At 35.4% G+C, this 21853-nt stretch overlaps 1 long non-coding RNA gene across 1 annotated transcript in view; it reads right to left on the minus strand.

Moving 5' to 3' along the window:
* Nucleotides 1-21853, minus strand: part of LOC148594692 (uncharacterized) — a 524454-nt gene that overhangs the window by 94286 nt on the left and 408315 nt on the right. The window lies entirely within an intron of this gene.

A 21853-nucleotide genomic window follows, 5' to 3' on the forward strand; every position in this document is an offset into this window, starting at 1 on the left:
CAAAAATCCCATGATTTCACCAGAAGAAAGGAATAGTGATTCTAACTATTTTGCTTCCCCCTCCAACCCAGTTAATCTAACAAGCATATATATCTCTGTCATAATTCAATGAATTACAAAGTGAGAAATGAGACGGTTCTCTCTGAAAACATCACTTCTGACAGCTCCTGTAAACTGCATCACCTCCTATATCACCAATAATTAATAGATATGTCAATATCACAGATAATTTAAAGTAGTAGATATTGACATAACTATTAATAAAGAATGAGGACCAGAAAGAAGTCTCAAGACAATTGTTAAGGATTCATCAATATTTACTTCACTGGATTAATAAGGAAAGAAGTGGAATAAAAATCTTCCTTTCTTTCTGACTAATATACTACCACAGAGAAAATATGTTTCTTCTGGAATATCAGTAAGTGGCAACCTATTTTAACACTTGGCATGCTTCTAATCTGCTGGCAAACTAACAAAGAGATAATATTTAATATGTTTAAGTCATATTATTACTGAGCTCATCAACACATGCAAGAGCTCCATACCATGACCACGATCATGCTGACGACAGCAGTGACTTATCACCCCAGATGGAGAAGACATGAGTTCTGTGCTCACTGCTCAGGAGAGGAAACATAATCACCCAGCTCCACACATGGCCTGGACTGCTTTTCTACAGTTAGAGCACTTTCTACTCCTCCTGAAACGATGAGATTTTAAAATGCTTACTGTGCCAAAGAGAAGGACCAGGTTTGTAAGCCTAGTGAATGAGGAGCTCATTTGGGAGAAGGGAGACCAAGATCATATCCACCCTCTCCCCCACCTTTTCTTTTCTCCCCTTCCCCCCTGGATTTAGGTAACAATAACTGCCCTTGTAAGATAATACAGTGTAAGACATTCATTTGTTAGAGGGGAATTTAAAAAATGCTTCTCCAATATTGCTCAGTAAACCAAGATACCAGAATTCTAGCAATGAAATGGTACATCTCATTTATACACATCTTTCTAAATCTAAATGACTACAGAAAATAGTTAGCTAATTTTTTACAATTGTAATACAGATCCTGTACTTTTTTCTCCCCTCTCCTAGGTGCTCTTAGATGATTGGATCCGGAGCTCAGCTATTAATATGTTAACTTTCTTGTTGCTTATCCTTTCTTAAAGAAAATCTATGGAGCTGATAAATTTGTGGCTTTGTGTTCATTACATATTTCTAATTAGAAAGATTTGTTCAAATGCTCCATGGCATTTATAATGCCACTGGAAAATACTATAGCACTCAGCCTTAAAGTTCCCTGAGGTAAAACACAAAAACAAACAAACAAACAAACAAACAACAAAAATACCCCACACTTACCCTGATTTCACACAAGCCTTTTCTTCTTACAGCCACTGTCCTTAACAACTGAACAGCATACGTAGACATATCCTTGTTTGTAGGTATGGGCCTTACCACCTTTTTGACTGTATCAGATTTTTGAATTCAAAAATGAGTACTTTCAAAGCAAAATAAGATACTAAGTAGAAAAGCTGAGTGTCACTACAACATGAATCTTCTGAGATACTAGAATTGAACACTATTTTGAACTTTCAAGTTCTTAAAACACTAATTTAGCTTTGGCATGTTCAAAGCAAAGCGAGTTCTCATGTTATTAGATTTATTAATGTTAAAGTGATATTTGGTCTCCAAGTATGTCTTAAAGTTGCTAATATTATGCTAGAAAAGAAAGCTGAATAGATATAACAAAATTATAAAAATAAACAAGCAAATGCCATCTACAAACTACTACTTTGGATGTTTCCTTTTCATATGCCCACATTACAATTACTCAACATAAACACACAAAAAAGTACAAATTATAAGTACGTTACATATTTAAAATTGTCATTCCACAGTATACTTTGTATTAATTTGTGTAAACTTCACCAAATAGGGCACAATAGTGGTTACTTACACATTCATTTCCTAAATGATTTAATATGAATAAAAACCATGTAACCATGACATAAAAATAGAGTGATTGAAACTAAGAAAAGAAATAAGAAAAACACCTTTCTAATGATCGTATTTCCACTCTGAACAGAAGGGGGGAGGGGGGGGAGGGACTTTTTCACAGGAAGATCTAATTCCATTATTTTTCTTCTCTTCAATTACTTCTTTAGTTTTCCTCCAGCTACTGGCTGTCAGCTGAGGTATAATTTCTTTTATTTGCCATCCAAGTTCTGTCACCTGTATTTTTCTAAACTAACTGAGGCACTCAAATTGTATTAAAAAACATTTGATACATCTACTCAAAATTGTTTAAAGGCAACTGTATCAAAACACTATGACTGCCTGTATGTTGGCCCAGCTATCAAATCCCTAAAGATTAAGATGCCTTTTTTTTTTTCATTTCCATAAATGACTCTGGATCATATTCTATATGACTCCTAAACTGAAAAATATATTCACCACAGAAAGCTAGCAAAAGTAGGGATAAAAATTATTTTGAAAGTCTCAAGTCTGAATGTATTTCAAACTATTTTTCCAACTTGCAAAATAGTATTTTTGTTACCATAGTCACTGTTCAAAGACACTCTGCAGTGCTGGATGACAGAAAATGGGAAAACTCATTCACCAAAATAAATTGCTTTTAGTAACAGCTGCCTGGCTAAAGCTAATACAGAGCAAGCTAATAAATTCAATTGAGTTCAGTGATTTAGGAACAGAAAGTGTAGGCCAAACTGTAAAATGGTGTATTTATCTTAATATTAACAGATCCATGCTGCTTTTGCTTGCAAATTGTCAGGATCTAATTAACAGTATGTTAATAAACATCAATCTAGCACATTACAGAAATATTATTTTCTCAGAAATACCCCACTACATTTCCTTTTCACATAGGTATAGTTCTTGGTCACCATCTTATGTAACTGCTCCATTTCTTCTATAGAGTTCTCCTACCCTCCAACCTAAAGACTGCTTAAAGAAATTAAATGCTTAGAGAATAAACAAATATTTTTCTGACTACCATACATCACAAGACTTACTCAGATGAAACAACAGCTTTGCCAATGGGGTACAATGAAATCAGGTACTAAATATACACGTTATCTATAAGAAGATGCTTGCTCAGCTATTTACAGCCTAATTCTTTTAAAATTTTTCTGAGCTCCCTTCCTGCTCACTAACAGTAGGAATTTGACCCTCAGAAGAAACATCAATGTTAACCTAGCACTACCAAACCTCCTTCACTAAATATCTCTTGAGTTTTTAGGATACTCTAGAACAAAATAGAATTTAAACAATTACATACAGTAGCTATATCAAGTTTTCCTTTTCAAAAAGAAAAGCTTTAATATTACTTTTTTTTCCCCCTGAAGTTAAATCTATAGTTTTAGCTGTATTTTAAATGAAAAAACATACTTCAGAGATATATTATTTCTGCCAACATAATTTCTCCTACAGGTGAGAATATTTGTATTAACTTTCATATCAGTCTTTTTTCAAGGACTCTAAAATATTAAGCAACTAAAATAAGAAACGATTATGTAAACTTCTTTTGTAACTGATTTTAACAAAACAAGACTACCAGAACTGAAACACATTTAAAGTAAGGTTGCTACTAAAATCTACAATCACTCTTTATCCCATCCTTATATTCCCTACGGCTTCTATATTAGACAAGCATAAATAACCTTATAGTTACATTAAAAAGAAATAAACATTTCATTTAAGTATACTGACATAAGACTACATTATACTATTTTTTTAAGTGTACCATGTTATAGATAAAGAACAATAATTTGCACACAAATAACAAACCCTTTAATCTAACCGCAGAGGAATGCTATTCATCCCTTACAGATTAAATATTCAGTCAGAAAACAAAAGAATCTACACTGTGCCTACCCGAGTCCTGTAGACTAGAGATGTATTTCAAAAGCTGCTATAGTAATTGAGATATTCATTCACAGATATGAACGTTAACCAGGAAAAAATGGTGACTCAAGAAGCATGCTGGTCACATCACAGCTCGGGCAGCAAGACCTCATCAGCCCACAGCAATTAAGTGTAAGTGTCAACACCTGAATCCCCTCCCTGCTGCTCAAGAAAAACTTTGATTGGAACAGGAGAGCAGAGTAGTGACAGCTGAATCTTGGAGCACTACTAAAATCAGAATAAAACTAATGATTTGGTGTTGAAATAGTAGGTTGACTAGTAGTGATTGCTGAAACTATTATATTCCTCTAGTCCCTAGAGGAAGGCAAGGTCTTTTTACATCTAGCGATCCTAGGATTTTCCTGACAGTGGATCTTCTCTGTGCAAAGGAGTGAGGTACAAGCGTAAAGGGGATTAAAGTGTCTTACTACCACCCTCTAGTTACTGCTTTGACTTGCTTTCTAAAATCTTGATGTTTCTTCATACTAGATATGCTGCCTGGTCAGTCACTTATTTCAGGCATGTGAAGGATGTTACAGGCCTAGTATGGACCCCCTTAGAAAGCTAAGTGGCAAGGACTGTGTGGAATATTCATGTATGTCTAAGGATGGCTGTTTTTAACTGGAGCAACCTCACAAGCTGGGACAGGACTCCAAGAGACAGGCTTCCTTGTTTATTGAACTGCACAAAACGTCTCCACTGCTGTTAAATGCCTCACAGGAGATTTTAAGGTTGCGTTGTTGCTCTGGCCCTCAATTTTCAAATTGCAGAAATGGCTCTGCAAGACAGAAACCAAAAATTTTTCATGTTACAGCCTCAAGTGACCTGAAACTGAGCAAAATATGCTCTTCTCTTTGCTGAGATGAATTATTTCTCCATTGCTGATTTTATTTTTAAGAGCATATTTAAGCCATTGCAATTTGCTCCAAAAAAGTCACTATGTACATGTGATAAAAGTGCTTTTCATGCTATGTGTTAGAATCTCTCTTAAATACATCTCACGCCATAATGATGGCAACTATATCTCATAGCATCTGCACAGCATTATGGAATTGAGTTTTGCTCTAAAAGGCTTCCAAGATATGCGTCTCTTTAAGCAGATGTCTAGGTTTGTGCTTTACCAAGCTTAGAATTGCATTCATACTGAAGAACTTTGCTGTACTGGAATCCAGCCATTCCTAGACATGGTTGTCCAATATGTTTTCACACTTGAGACTGTCATTTCTCCAGGCTGAACAGAAACAACGCTCTCTTTATTGCATTACACCTCTATCGCCAATGTAATCATATATAGGCACTGTGATTTCAACTTCTCTGCTTCTTATATGCAATAGGATCACTAGCAGACGTATTCAGAGAGATACTTATCTTACAGAAAAGAATGCAAGCTTTTCTTAAGCGATTAATAGATTTTAAAGATTTAAGAAAGCTCTTAATTAGAGTACGAGCTCTCCAGAGTAGGAGAGGGTTACCAAATCATATTTTCTAAGTGTTGCAATGAGCTCAACAGCTCTTATTTGTAGGAAGCATATCTTTCAGAAGGCACCCTGACTTGATTTGAAGACTCCATGAGGTAAGGAACCCACATTTCCATTTTTTTGTTAACCACTATCATTGTGGCATACTCAAGTAAAAAAATGCAGCTGCATCTGACATTTTCAGGCACTTTTATATACTTTCCCATTTAAAAGTCTTTGATATCAAAGTATTACTCTTCCCTCAAAAATGGTTACAAATCAGAATCAGTTTGCTTTTTGATATACTAATAGGCCTTATATCTAGCCTTTGCCATGTTTGTCTTCTTTCTTCTGATGTTACAGAAGTTTGAAAAAGTGCTTGAACTTGGAAGCAACAACAAAATCAAAAAGACAATCCTCAATCATTTCTGCCAACGTATTTTCAGAAAAAGTTTCTGGCAGCAAAAGCCTAATTAAATTAATCCCGTAAGCTTGTATAGGTTTCAGAAAAGATTGCTGAACAGTCAAACAGAGGAGAATGGAGAAAATTCAATTTGCTAGTGATCATTGATATTATTTTTAATGTCTTTCCTGTAAGATGCTTACATCTGCAGGCATATAGATGCTAAAAGGGAACTTGTACCCATAACACATGAAGGATGAGGATATCCTGCACTCTTTACAGGCTCAGAGCTAAGGTAAATTTATTTATTTATTCATATCTACCAGTGTAAGCCAACTATCCAAAATAAATCAAAAAGATGCTTATAAATGAGGTCTGCTATACCCCACCTCACGTATACAAATCATGGATGACAAGAGGTGTTATTTTCTCATTTTATAATTATATAGCTGTAAGTCTCAAAGTATAGTTGAGTTGCAAAAAAGTAAGATGGATACATGAAGCATCCAAGCTGCTGGAGCCCTCCAATTATAAATGTGGGTAACCTAAGGAAATTGCTCTTTCTTAGAAAAAATCTCAATGATCAATTCTAGGCCTCAAATACTTGCTCTGTTTAACTATCATTTTTTGTCTGGTATTATACGGTGAGTGGGAATTTACTTTGATTTAAAAATGAATTTGGAAAGTAAGGGTCAAGTTTTCAGCCACACAGACAAGAATTGCTCCAGGCACATAACGTTTTTAAACAAACTGGGAGCTCCAGCTGAGGACTTCAAGTCAGAGTGTACATTCTCTTCCTAATTCTGCCATTAAACTTCATTGCTATTGCAGAACCAAACCATGTGTTGTGTTAACAATCCTGGATCAATTACTCATCAGTTCCGTATTTCAGACAACCACAAAAGGCTCAGGAGGAGCAAACTCATCCCTGGGCTTTCGCCTTGTAAAGCAACACTTGATACGACTCCACAGCTTCACGTAAGAAATTCTCCAGCTAACTCTGGACAGATATACATGGTGCAAATTAGAGATGCCACACCAAGTCCTAAAAGGAGCAGGCATTGTGGTTGCCCCAGTTATTATGTCTCTTGGCCACGTTAATTAACTTCTGCTTTTGGGGTAGCTCAGCAATTTTTGCACTGCTTTCCATCCTGCAAAGCACACATTGGTTTTGATTTCAGTGAGACTTAAGACCCGCACAAATAAGGGCTTGCTCAATGCCAGACATGTTACTGAGGTCTTCTGTAAACCAGCTATATATTTTTATGTGGTGCATCAGCAGACTGTTACTGAATACAATTGTTTTTCTTATTGTCATTTGCTCATCTGTTATTTTATCTTGGAACTACTTTCTTTTTAAGCACTTTTTTCTCGTCTGGTAGTGATTTTTCTCTAAAGAAAATGCATGGAGTGCGTACCCTTCCTTATTCCACATCAAGACCTTCAGCCTTGGTTTCACACAGACATTCTTGTGATGTTTCATACAGTCTTAAAAAACTTTGAGTCCCTGAACACAAGATTTTGTGCAAGAAACAAAACAAAAAAAAAAAAAAAAAAAAAGGGGGGGGGGAACTTATTGATGACTGAAGACACAAAGCAGCTGACCTAAATCCATTAGTAACATCTAAATATTTTGAAGCATCTTTTTCAGGATAGTGACCTTGTACCCTTATGTGCCTGTTTCTAATGAAGATCATTATGCTGGTATTTTTCTCTTAACCCTTTACATGTCCCACATATAAACATCCATACCTTTATATATGTTTCCTTATCTGTACAGCATAACTGCACTAAGTTTTCTAATAAGTACAGATATTTCTTCTTTGATTTTTATCAATTGAAGAGAGTGAGGAGGTTATAAGGAAGAAATGTTTACTCATATTTTTCTGAAGACATGTCCCATCAGTATTTTAATATTATGCCTGCTGTATTATCCTGTTATATATTTGTTAGGAATACCATGTTACCTCTCTTGTTGTTACATGCTGAATGTTGCCCAAAAGACAGAGGATAGAATCTGCCAAAATCCTACTGCTGACATATCAAGTGTTTGAAAAAAATGACAATATATCTCTCCAATAATTTTCCATTCTTAATTAGTGGAAAATATTCTCTTTCTCTGTATTCATAAATGCTTCTGGACCTGTATGAGATGAACACATTTTTAATGCTTCTCTAAAGTGACCAGCAAGTATACTTGTTCTTTACATACTTTTAAATCTATAAATCAAAGGACAATAAAATCATGCAGTTCCTGCTATAGGCCAAAAGCGGCCTCCTCATATGCACAGACTCTTCAGGACTTTTATAATTTACATTATAATTTTTCCCTGTCTTCTGTCTCAGCAGGAAGTACAACTTCTAACGAAGCCACGGAGTAAACATAGTTTTAATCTAGTAATTCCTCCACTTTTATTGTCCCTTGTCAAAACCTAACAGAACTATTATTTTATAAAGATATTTATCAATAACTTCTGCTAGGAAAGCCATAAATTCTGTCCTTAATCGTCTTTTTGTAATTGCTGTTTTCAAAATGTAACAACTCCTAGTCTAATAGATTTCATGACTTGCATGACAGTTTGGAAAAACTACAAGTGTTTAGCCTGGAGAAGAAAAATGACAGACATGAAAACAGTCTTCAGATATTTAAAAAGGGGAGTAATTTGTTCTCCACATGCAAATAGCCAAGAAGTTAGAGATTTGCATTTATCATTAGAAGAGTCCAATGGTAGAGTATTGAAATGTATTACTGAAATATTTTGTCTGGAGAGGTATGATGTACATGTCATTATAAGTATTGAAGGCTAGACCTGCCAGAAATTACCTAAGGTTAGCTGACCCTGCTTATGGACGGAGCATAAGGCTGGTGAACTTTTAAGGTCTTTTGATTCCATGCTTGCTTTTATCTTTATTTATTTTATCACTATTCATACTTGAAATGTTTCAATTCACTCCGATATCATTAAAGAAAGGTATTTTCTGAATATCCTCCATATTCTCAGAGAGTTTTAACTTTTAAAGGGCTTTTTAAGTATTTCATTTTTCCCTTTAGACACTTCTTTTTTAGTTTGATTTTCTCAGGTAGTATACGCTGATCAAAACTCACTCAGGAAAAAAAGGCCATTGTACCATTCCGTATTCCTCCTGATTGGTGTTATGTGACACAGGGATTACAAGAAGTTCATACCTGCAGAAAGAATAGCTCCACACATTTACGCAGGCATGGACAGAAAATAGAGTTCAATGACAGATGTAAAGTAATTAGAACAACACATCCCACCTGTGCCTATATCACATGTGATTTGAAGTACCTAATATTTTGGAGCTGGGGGGGGAAGGGAAGGAAGGGTGAGATAGGCAGAGAGATAGTAGTAGAAGATTCCCTTAAAATTTCTATTCAGGGAATATCTGTTATCAAAACCATATTATTAAAATAACATACTTGTAGCACTGCATCATTTTACATACTACTATTTAGACAATTGTGTTCTCTAGTCACCCTTCCTGGAGATGAGCTCTGCCTGCAAGTGACAAAGCTTAGCTTAACCCAACCTGAGAGGTCATCTGCAAGCATTTTTGAAGCAATGCCCAAAAGCAGATTGCTTTTCATTCAGCAAAAGTAATTTGCAAAGGGAAATTAGTACTGTTCCAATGCACCAGGCAAATGAGTAGCTTTTCTCATTTTCGGTATGTTAGAAAGTATGTGTAATTTTCCCAGCAGAATAAGGGAGTAAGATGAGCCCTGACTGATCTGTTGCTGGGCTAAGATAGATTGACTTTCTGACATCTATTTAAAAACAATAAAATCAAACAGCAGATAATCAAGAGAATGACTATGAACATGAAGAAAACTTGGTATTGAAAATGGCCAAAATAGAATGTGTTTGTCATTTCTGCAGAAGAGATGATAGAAGGGACCATGATATTCACATTTCTACCCAGTTTCCCTCTGCAATGTATTTTTCTCATGAAGCAAAACTGGAAAATAAGGGTAAAGGAGAGGAAAAGTTCTTATTTCTCAAAAAGATAGAGACATATTAAGCACAAATGCAATGTAAAATAGTGTTGTGCAAAATACATGAATTCATGAGAAGATTAAAAAGCTTCTCTTCTAACTACAGTGTTATTAGCTCTGGTTCAGTGTAAGATACATTTTTTAATGTTGATGAGAAAGAATTTTTCATTACTCAATAATACCACATTTTTATTAAGAGTATTTACTCATAAAAATATGAGTGAGCAGTTACCAATGAATCCCATGTGCTTACCTTAAGCACTTGCCTAGCTTTCCTAATGTATTCACAAGCTTAATAAAATTATGCACAGTTAACTATATTTTTACAGAATTATTTAAAATTACAGACTCAGTGGCTAAATATATTTTTATTATTGTCAAGAATGTCACTCAGAAATAAACCAGATTCAGTCATTATCCTTCCTTCTTTTTTCATATGGAAAAAGTGGAAAAAGTGTTGAGGACTCACAAGATCTATCTGGGCAAGTTCCAATTTTATTCCCTTCTCAGGAGGAAATCTTCATTGTGAAGATGGATGCTGACTAGAAGCCCTGTGGAGCCTCATGCATCATAGTTTTATTCATATGATTCTGTATTGTTGAAGAATACAAAGAGTCAGTCTTTGCCTACAAAATCTGATTCATGAGTTAAGGTGGAATTTTGCTTTCTTTTGATGTGAATAATAATAAAGTTGTTCTCAAAATTCAATTCAGTTTATCCCAACCTGTTTTTGAATTTATATTTAAAGTAGCTGAATAGTTCCACCTTAAAAAAATCGGCAGTTGATGATATTCTTTTGGCTCTTGATTTGATAACTTAGGGAAAAAAAGAACTCATCCAGGATACAGAGGCATGTGGGAATATTTTCTTCCTAGACAGTCCTTTACCTGCCAAAGTTAAAAGGCCAAAAAATGCTTTAGGATATTTTTTTCTCAGTATCTCCCATTGACATTCTTCCAATTTGGGCAAATAATTAAACAGTTTGTAATATATTCCACATTCGTGTGTTTAGGTGTGAGGTTTTAGATTTGTGAGCTAGTGATTTAGCTTAAGAAATTCCCACATCCATTTTGCCTCTAGCACCCATTCCTTCCTTGCTCTGCTCACTCTCTTCAAATTGTGTTGGCTGTCCCTTTGGAGAGCCACGGTGTAAACTAGATGACAGAAAGGTTTTGATTAACAATAAGAAGTCCATTATAAAGGAGTTTAGCTAAAGAAATACTAATTTATGTATATTTAAAGTGATTCTACACAAACTTTGAGGAAAAAGAAATTAAACAGGCTCCTTAAGAAGGCAAGGACATTTTCCTCTAATGAACAGACAGTTCTTTCACAAGGGTCACCTGTGTAACCTGAGTTGTAGTGACACTATTTCTTTCTTGAAGGTTCTGATAGGGCACATGAGAGGAGCCATTCAGGAATTTTTTCAGGAATTATCTAGACTCATATGGATACACAGACAGGTGTCTGTTTGTGTAAACCATGGATTATATTTTCTATCTGAACAGACAGAAACCAGGTGAAAGTGTGATTTAACATTTGCAGCTGGATGCTTTATAAAGCTATAAAAGCCAATGGCAGAACACAATAGCATCAAGCCCACTGATATTCAGTCTTCTTCAGCTTGTTCCCAGCTAGCTTTACAGGACCAACAAATCCTCAGAATGGCCAGTGCTATGATAGGAGAGGGAGAACATAAACGTATGACTTTGCTTCTTCCGTCCACAGTTCTAAATTTTAGCTCTCCTGCTCTCCTACACTGATGTTTCTTCATAGCAGCTTGACTGACTGTGGAGTTTGGATCTGCTTTCTTTAGGGACTTACATGGCTCAGAAGGTCATGGGTGCTTTGTGCTTGGCTAAATCTTAAATTGCTAATGTCAATGAGGATGAAGGGAATAACTGCAGCTGGTATGCCTTACTTGTATATGTTTGCAGACAGCATCCCTCTATACATTCCATAAATGCTTTTAAAATCGGTTCCCATTAAACAAACCAGCATGCGCTTAGGGATTTCAGTAGTCGGCTAAAAGTAATTTTCTTCCAATCAAGTCAGTTTAAAAGGGTATGTATTTCCTCTATTATAAACATGCTGTTATGCTTTGGAAGACAAAGCCCCAGTTTTCCTCTCCCCACTGCTCCCTCCCCTCCTTGAGTCTACCCCCTGCTCTGGAATGCAAGACTTTTTATTCCCGTTGTCTTTCATTCCAACATTTTCAGAGTCAGGCCACAGTGGTGGGAACAGTGAAATCAGGAAGCGTATCATAACTTTCACTTAACAACCAAAACTCAAAGGAGACAAAGACACTGACTGCAGAATTGCATTATTTGGAACCAGTGAGTGTTAGAAAATAAAAAGCCCTTCTTGCCTCTTGCTATATTAAGCTTGCATTGTAAAATAACAAAATGTATGAGAAATCAGTGGCGAAATCAGTGGCATAAAAATATTGGTCAATTTATACTATCTAAACAGATTAATTTTATTTTAGTTTATTTTATTGTCTTTATGTACATGGGCATGCGGCAGAACTGCCATTCCTTAGGATAAAAGTACCCAACTGAAAACCTGAAAATATGGTTTGATATTCTGTATTTGCTACCCCTGTCTATTAAGGTTATGTTATTCTTTGATCCAGTAGGAAGTATTTCTGTACTGTGATTGGCATTTATTTTTACAGGGATGAAAAGCAGAATATGAAGTCTAGACTTCAGGCTTTATCCTGAAGAACATTTTTCCATATCCTGCTTATTCCCTGAAATCTCCTACAAGCTACTTATGCTTAATAATTTGTGTTAGATTAGGTGAAATATGTTACTCTCAGCCTTCTGGTATTTTTTTTCTCTCTAATACTAAATGTTACTTAAATACTGAAAGTTGTAGACTATTTGTGTGTTTACCCTGTGAAACTTGAGTCAAGTTTATTGGTGGTTGGTGTAAAGGCAGTGGACCATATACCAGAACCCTCTGAAGAGGATCAAAGTTTACAGTTTTGTACTTTATGTCGTATTTTGGTCTTTACTTCCTATGGTGTAGAAGCAAGTTATCTTGCCACAAGTTATCTGCCTACAGAATGCAGATGCCAGAGAGGCATCTTTTGCCTCATCTTTCCTAGGAGGAAGATGAGAGGCAAATGGACTTAAGCAAAGAACCTTCAGCAGTTTTCCTGGTGTGTTAAGTTGCAAGTACAACTGCTCTCTTTTGAGCCAAATGGCAAAGTCATTGCTCAGTTTTTACAATATGCTTTCAGAAGGTATTTTTCCAGTGAAGTACTGAATAAAGCCTCAGCAACTAGAATACTCTGCATTATTGCAGCCACAGTATTTGAAAGAAAACCAAGGAAGATGGAACTCTCCTTTTGACAACCTATTTTACTGTTTCAGAGGCTTGTCTTTTGGATAAGAACCATGACCCTCCCTCAACATGCTACCTAATTTAGCATACCCCATAGCATAGCCAAGGAAAAAGGTGTACACACTGCCACTGAGACTAAGGAGAAAATAGAAAAGGAGTGTTGAACATAGGATATGAAGTAACACTGTTTGTTTATGTTCCAGACAATAGTAACTTAAATGATCTTCCTTCCACTTTTAGCAGCTCTAATGATACCTCTTGCTAAGATTAGTGCCGAACACTTTAGCAGCTGGAGGCCAGTACATGATCTGAGAGTTCAAGGACAAACTATAGAATATAATGCATGAGGGACTCAGCTTTATTGCCCATTAAATGGCTGTTAAGCAGCATCAGAAGAAAGAAGATTTTTCATGCATGTATGCTTAAAGGTTAAATTTCAGCTTAAATGGAGCTTTTCTTTTCAGATAAAATGCATCCAATTCTATTTGGATATACGCTTTGGATACATTTTCATACCTATTCTAGAGTTATTATCCTGTATAACACTTATTTTACAAAAAAATATTTTTTTATTTTGCTTATTTGAGGCAAATAAGGTTGGTTATAAAAGATATTTTTATTAGGTTTAGAAAAAAAATGTAAAAAACATGTAATGACAAGTATTACTAAAATTCATACTCACAAAGGCATATTTTATGAAAAATATCCTGTTTTGTTCCATATCTTCTACAGAGAAATCCTTGCTGAATTGCTGACATTGATATAGTTACAAAACAACACCACTTACCTGGTCTTTCTACCATACAGTTTCTGTTGAAAAAGGAATTCTTTACACCCTGTTCTAACCACTTTGCTGCTATTCATTTTAATGGCCACGGGGTCCTCTTGGGGTAAAGTAGCCATGAAAGTACAATGTCCTGAGGAAAACTTGGTTTGCCAAGTTAGTTCTTATGCCTCCTGGTGCTCTTTACAATCATTTCAAGAGTCATGACATCTTATGTGAACCACCCAACATCAAAATTGTGTGTTTTGCTACCTGAGCTAAAAGCAAGCTTTGTACAATATAATCTCCATTCCAGGTATAAAAGCAAAATCATAGAATACCAGGAATGTGGCTTTAAATATATATATATATATATATATATATGTATATATTCATAAATTACAGGTAAATTAATCAGTAAGCTCTGAAAGGCTATGATCTCTTTCTTGCCAGCTTTCTACATAAGCAGCAATTATCTCCATTCCTAATGATAGGCAAAGAAAATGTGTGATTTCATCATTGTGGTGGTTACTAGATTTCTTCTAGCCTCAAAAAACAGAGACTGGAAGAACAATACTTTTTCCCTAGTCATCAGGCTGTCTTCATCTTCACCCAGCCAGTTTTTACTTTTAAGGGCTACTATCATCTGCCTTTGGCTAACCCTCCTATCCCCAAGCTGTATGAGGGAATACTTAAAAGAGCTATTGTGCTTTTCCTTTCTGCAAACTGAATCCTCTTCAAAGAACATAGCGATACAAGTGACTAACATAAACATTCTCCTTGCTATTATATAGGTGAAATAAATAATTTATTAGAAGTAAGGAATTGGAAAACACTTTTTTTTTTAAAGATCATTTAAATTGTTTATATCATCACTTTGAATAAACTGAATTATTGGCACTCTTCAAATTTGGACTCAGATCAGATTTTTACAGATGCTTGATTCCTGTTTTAATCAATTGAACTTTTCGCCTGAGTAAGGGCTGCTTCACTGGAGAAAGGTCTATAAAATCAAGTAATTTAGGAACGGAATGAAAACACAGAATCCAAAGCATGCAAACACCGGTGCATGTGATATCAGGATATGAACTTTGCAAAAAATGCCTCTTTTTATTTCTGTTCTGGCCTGGGCCAGAAAATATGTGGCTTTGTCAGCAGCTACAAAAACCTCTCACAAGTGGTCAGTTGGAAGCTGTGTCATTCCACTAATGTGTGAAAAACCCTAGAAATAATAAGAAAATCTGATGCATTTTATGATAAGGTATTATTAAATAATGTTCTTAAGAACACATCCTTAAAACAAACTTCAGTTCAGTGGTTTATTTCACGTAACATTTCATTCAAACCTGAAGTACTGGTTCACACTGGACTGACTGTTTTGGATTACATCTTTCAGATGTGTTTGATCCTTAACTGGTTGGAATGAGAGGAATTGTGATGGACAGGGAGTATTTGTTGTTAGTTTTAGTTCTGATAACCAAAATTGGATCCAACTGGCAGAATGTTGTTCTGGTATTTTGCATGCAATCTGGCCTATCCATTACATGGCTGTAAGAAGGAGGTTGTAATGATTTGCTTGACAATGCAAAGGACAGATATGGTCTTAGTTTTGAAAAACTAAGCTCAAAAAACACAATAGATTAGTAAAGTGGTTCTACTTTACTAAACAAAGGTTTTATTGAAAATAGTAATTTTCAAAAACTCCAGTCTAAAGCAATAAAATAATTTTAAAAAGCTATATGGAGGATAACCCTATTTCTTTTAAGGATTTGCATTTGTAAGATTCAAAGAATAAAGATAAAATATGAAAATAAATACAAAAATATAAGGATGGAGAAGATATTCCAAATATAGTTATAGCCTCTAATGGGGCCCTAAACACACAGTGGAATGTGTCAAAAAAGGATGGAAGAAAGAAACTGATGGAATGAGTGTAACACAGAAGAACTATAGTAAATAAGAAAAGAATTACACATGGTTCAAACATGAGCATACCCTTAGAGATGGTCTAAGGACTAAGTGCTCAGAGAAGAAAGCTGAAATGTAATTAAAATCTGAGTGTTAAATGTGGATATTTATTCAAGCTGCCAATGCCTGACTGAATTGAAGAGGAAGAAGATGGGGAACCTAAAGGGCTTGTGATAACAGTCAGAATCAACATAAGTATGAAACAGAACTTGGATTTAGCATCTCTACTTACAATATTGTTTTAGGATGCTCCTGATAGCAATGCTTATTAAAAAGACATGTTAAACTTGTTCTTTGAAAGTCTATGTTGTTGGCCAGTGTTTGCCACTAGATGCATCTGGTGCATCCCCTGAAACTCTGGTGGAGCTACCTTCAAAGGTATTGATTCTAGCAGTCACACTATGGATTTTAAGGCACTGTATTGATATTTGATCTGATCATTCTCCTGTTTCAAAGCTCTTGCCTACCTTGGCTTGTCAAGCCTCACTCTGATATTTTTCCTAGAGATGTTTCAATGAGCTATTACTAACACCCTAAACTAGCCACTGATGAAGAACACATGGCAAATTTGGCTAAAGGTTATCATTTTGGATGCTCTTAAAAGACACAATTTTTTTTTTTTTTTTGTTATATGTAGTCCAATGAATGGTACTAGGAAATTACTGGTCTCCTTGCTTCATTATGATTGTTTGTATCATTTTGGGGTGATGTGCAGTTCATGATTAAAATCTAAAAATCCCATGAGCAATGTGAAAGTTAGCTGAAAAAACACACTTATGAAAAAAGTAATTTTCCTGTGACTTCTTATTGGTTATCATGAATATAGTTGCATCTTTAAATGTACAGTCAGCTGTGCCCAGCTGTTTTCTGAGAAAATATTATTAGCAAATTGTATGAATTTAAAAAGTTGCTATTTAAAAAAAAAAAATCTCCATGAACATAGGAATGCAGTGTGAAAGAACTTTTTTTTTTAATGTGGAAAGAAATGTAATCAAAAGAGTACTATGCTGCTTAAAACAAAAAGTGCATTGCTATTATATCATATATTTCCAACACAATGTGCATGTTACACTATAAAACTATTTAAAAACCCATTTGTCATCATCTTAGATCCCTGCAGAAAAACAAAACTTGTTTTCTTCTGCTTTCTTCTCTGCATTCACACAAACTTACCAGGCATCTCCCTGAAAGTATTTTTGGCAAGATAAAAGAGTTTTACAGCTCTGGAGAAAATAACCCTACTATTGCTCTTAACTATCCCCTTGATACTTTCATAAAAATGTTAGACCAAACAGAATCTCTCCAGGAAATTCCTAAACTCTAACCTTTCAGGGTCAGAGAATGCAGCAGACAGTTTGTTGTCTTGAACAGTGACCTCAGTGCAGTTCTACTCCAAACAAACTTTTAGATGCTATCTGTGTATTATCTCAGGGGAATTCAGTGCTAACCCTTAGAGATCAACAGTAGCACTTTTTGTACCACTTTCCTCACTTTCTACAAAGAATGAGGAAATGACTCTCGAATCAAGTAAGTTTTATATATAGTAATGTATTGATTCTCTTACAATAGCCCCAGTTACACAAAATTTCTGTATTGCAAAAGATGTCTAAAAAGCTAAAATGTGCAGTACTTCAGTCTTTAGGATAGGAATAATTTTGAAGCAAGACCCATAGTTGTGCATATTTAAGTTTTTATAAGACTGAAAAAGGCTTTCTGCCTTTTTCACAACACAATATGTTGCATAATTTCTTTCATCAATGTAGGAAATCTCTTCCTACAAGTAGTTTAAAACTTCCTGACTTCATGTAAGTCATTACCAGCTAGAATTAACCTCAGGATTCTCAGGTAAACTACAAATTAGAGAGCTTCGCAGAAATCACTGTTTTGTTCTTCTATGAGAAAAGCTTGTAGGGAAAAATGCCTTGTTTAACATTTTTGGAAATTTCAAATTCTGCCCACTCAGAATTACATAGTCCTTATTATTTTATTACCATACACATTATGTAAAATAAAGTTTTTATTTTTATGTTTATTATTCAAAAAAAAATTAAAAAGCTGTCTATCGACAGGATATTTTTTTCAGTGGATTTGTCCAATACACCAAAGTTGTCAAACTAATACCTATTGTTTGTATGAAATCATGTATTATAATCGCCATAAGGATCCATAATGCTAATGTATTCCTTTGGGTACAACTGAGGTTTCAGTCATCAAAAAATGTTGTTTTGGAGAATCCTGTGGATTCTTGGGACTTCTCAGAGCAGCACACATTCCAAACTTTGATCAATGTCTTCTAGGAAAATTACTCAGTGACATCTCTTGCTATTTTGTCCACTAGTTTCTCCCAAAAGACTGAAACTTAAAGATCTTCAGTACTCCTCCAGCTGTAAAAGCACATTTGTCAGTTTAAAGTAGATTGACAGCTTCCGATAGTCAGGGGGCAGACTATGCCATTAACCTTCAAGCTTTACAAGAACCTTTGGTGTTCAGTTTTCAAATGTGATACATAACAACTGCATGTGAAGATGAAAAATGCTATGAGGAGTCAACAAATTACACAGTATTATTTGTCAGAGACTTCAAATTAGGTGTTTTTTTTTTAGCTCTTCATAATATTTTGAAGGTGACATACAGAATTTTAAAAGTATGCATTTAGTATGCAAGTAGCAGATTTTTAAGGGGAGATATGTTGTTTGTGGCTTTACTGTAATCTAATAAGTCATGGACTAGTAGGAAGCAGTGTTCAGTTAGGCAAGAAAAACCTCTCTGAAATCTCTAACCCTGGCAGTGTATGCGTGTGGCAGGAGGAAACACACCTATGTCTTTGTGTCACTTTCACTGTGATAGCCAGGACTGCGGAATCAAAATGACCCTTTTCCTGCTCCCTGTCATGAGCTCGGTGCCTGAGAAGAACATTCTGCACACAGAGGAAGAGTCTGTGCAATCTGCACAGCCACGAAATCTGCAATGCGGTAACTGTTGCGCAGTAACAGACAAGATTTTTGTGGATTCCTGCACCTTTGATAATTTAATAAGGTTGCAGTGGCAGTTCAGTCCATCCCTCATATCACCTATAGGCCTGCACTACTTCGTTAACAGATAGTGCCATAAGCCACAATCACAACACATCACTGTCACTTATCACTGTCACTCATACCATAGCTGTCCTGACACAGGTTATTTTTTAAAAAAAGTTGGCACACGGGCAATCTAGAGCAGGGTAGAGATAGAAATCCATAAAGTAATGGCTCAAATGCTTGTTTTAGAGGGAAGACAGTAGGTGATTAATTGTGAGCATAGAGAAGTTCTGTAAACCTACAGTTTATATATGAAGTTATCAAGTGAAATAGTATTCAGCAGAAAAATGGGGAAGATCATGAAATTAAGTGTTACAGCCAATCCTTCACTAAAACAATAAGAATAAAAATTTCAAAATAAAGACATTGATTATACACATTTGTCTCTGTTTTGTTCCAGTTTGCATTTAAATTGGATGTAATAAGTAGTGAAAACAAGTTTTACACAGACCCAACTGAATCATTCTGCGAAGCGCAAAGAACTCAGTTTCTATTTCCACTGACTCGTATAGGATCTGAGGATGTTTTAGTATTTGACTGAGACCTAACTGAAAGAAGTGTGCCAGATAAAATAACTGAGAAAGAAGTATGGTCCTCAAGAAAAAACTCCAAATGTCTCAGTGCATATAGTAACATAATATTTTAGTTTTATGAACGAGATGTATACTTCACGCCTATGGATTTTGTTTTGTTACTCAAAACTGCAGTTTCAAATCAGGTCTCTTAAGGAAGAATTCCTACAAATGGTTGCCAGAGTTTTTCAGCACATATGTTTGAAAACTACTGCTGATGAGGTATTTTTAATATCATATTATTTAACCATCATATTTGTCTGCTGTTCCAGGCTGCAAAGCTATGCCCTACTGAAGGACAGCAGTTATCAGCACAATGTAAATTCACCCTTGCTGACAGTTCCAGCAGTGAAAGGAGTTGAAAAACAGCAGTGTTTAGCTTAGACACCATGAAGAAAATTAATGTGATTAAACCTACCTTTTCCAAGACCTTTTAGAATCTTACAATAAAAAATACCCAGTATTTTCCAGATAAAAAGATTTTAAGAATCAACAAGTAAGGAAGCTCTTATCTCTTTATCTTCAAGATTGCTATCTGCACCTTTTTCTTTTGCTATTTTTCCAATCTCTTTCTTCCTTTTTCTTTATCCTTAGGCTTTCTGTTGATATGCACACTTCCTGTACTTCTTTTAAAGTTGCATCACAAATCTAGATTCTGTGTGTCATTTCAACCAATATTTATATAGGTACTTGTGACCCTGCAAAAGCCAAATCTGTGAAAACTCATACTGCCCACCACATTCATGTTATCTATAGTATAATTTGTTGTCAAATATGATCAGCTTAAATGGAATTGGAGAAGGAAAACTCTTCCACTGAACTCAGCAGTAAGGGACCAAGTTTTAAGTAAAATGACTTTTATTATTTCGCCACCTTTAGCTGAAGATCATTATCACCAGGCTACATGGCCTGCTTACTGTCACTGCATTCTCCCTGATCTAGTTAATTTTATTGGCTTTCCATAACAGAATAGTGTAAATAGGGGGGGCTGGAAACAGTTTTTGTCACATCATGTCCTATAGATTGGTCATGAGGGTACAGATGAAATGGCTGGAAGAGCTTAGCTTCAGTTTTCTCAGTCAGACTAGTGTACTGAATCCACAATTCTCTTATCTTGGGAAAGTGCTTTTGCCAGTAAGGTACTGTATAAAAGCAAGAGTGAGAGGTCCTCACTGTCACCCCTTCTAGTCATGTTTTGAAAGGAAGAATACAGGCAGCTATCTCAAGAGCAGGGTTTGGGCTGTGAACCTTGAATGGCAGGGGGCACCTCTCTGCAGCACTGAGCACCTAAATACTGGATAAGGATTTGATTTAAACCACACTCCTGTTTTCAGGATTTCTTGGGCTGACAGGAAGTGGTTCTCTGCTCAGAGTGTGGCTGATCATTTCCTACACACTGAAAAAGAATCTGGATGTTATTCTGGGAGGGTGAACTAAGAGTTAGGCACCGAGCTGCTCAGCACTGTAGCATCAGGTTTGTTTGTTTGTTTAATGTAGCCTTGTTTTCTAAGGATTGCACAGGAAATCTAGTAGAAACAGAAATTTAACGTGCATTTGCCAAGTCACAGTTCTCTGCCATAACCACAGGGCCAACCTTCCTAATAAGGAACTACAACAGACATGAGTCATTGTGGTTGTGGTTCCACAAAGTAACATTTTACCTTCTAATTTAATAATCATCACATTATACTGATGTTAATTTGGACTTCTGAATGATGTTTTATATTTGGCTTATGAATCTTTCCTCATATTGTGAATTTTAAAGAAACTGATAGAAGAACTCAAAATAAAAATTTTAGCCTTTTACTAAAATATTATTTTAAAATCTTCTTTGTAATATTCTTGACCCGATGAAGTGACTTCTAAAGTCTGTACCTCATAATTTGCAGTGACAGGTTAGTAGTCACTGTAGAAGTAGTAGTAGTAGTAGTTAGTTAGTACATTAGTACAGGTTTTGTTGTGGACAGTTATGCTCTATATTTTATAATTTTTATTCCCACTTTAAAAATAGTATTCATTTTTCAAGTAAAAAACTGCTAGAGAAGTTTCCTAGGTGCTAATATATTTGTACCACATAAATACCATCAAAAGTCCCCATTAAAATAAGAAAACAGAGCTAGATTTTTTGATTACTTAAATATTTGGATGGTTCAGTTGAACATTAAAAGTCTTCATTTACCAAGTTAGTACTCACTGGTATCTGAAATAATAAAAGGGTAAAAGGCATTAGCTTAAAACCCGCCATGCGGCAACTGTTGGGCAATGTGCTGCCTTTTTAAGTGCAGACAGCTGACCACGAGGCATTTTAACACAACAGAAACATTG

Source organism: Tinamus guttatus, unplaced genomic scaffold (assembly GCF_059628265.1).
Source record: "Tinamus guttatus ecotype Peru unplaced genomic scaffold, ASM5962826v1 Tinamus_guttatus_pri_ptg000213l, whole genome shotgun sequence".
Taxonomy (NCBI): domain Eukaryota; kingdom Metazoa; phylum Chordata; class Aves; order Tinamiformes; family Tinamidae; genus Tinamus; species Tinamus guttatus.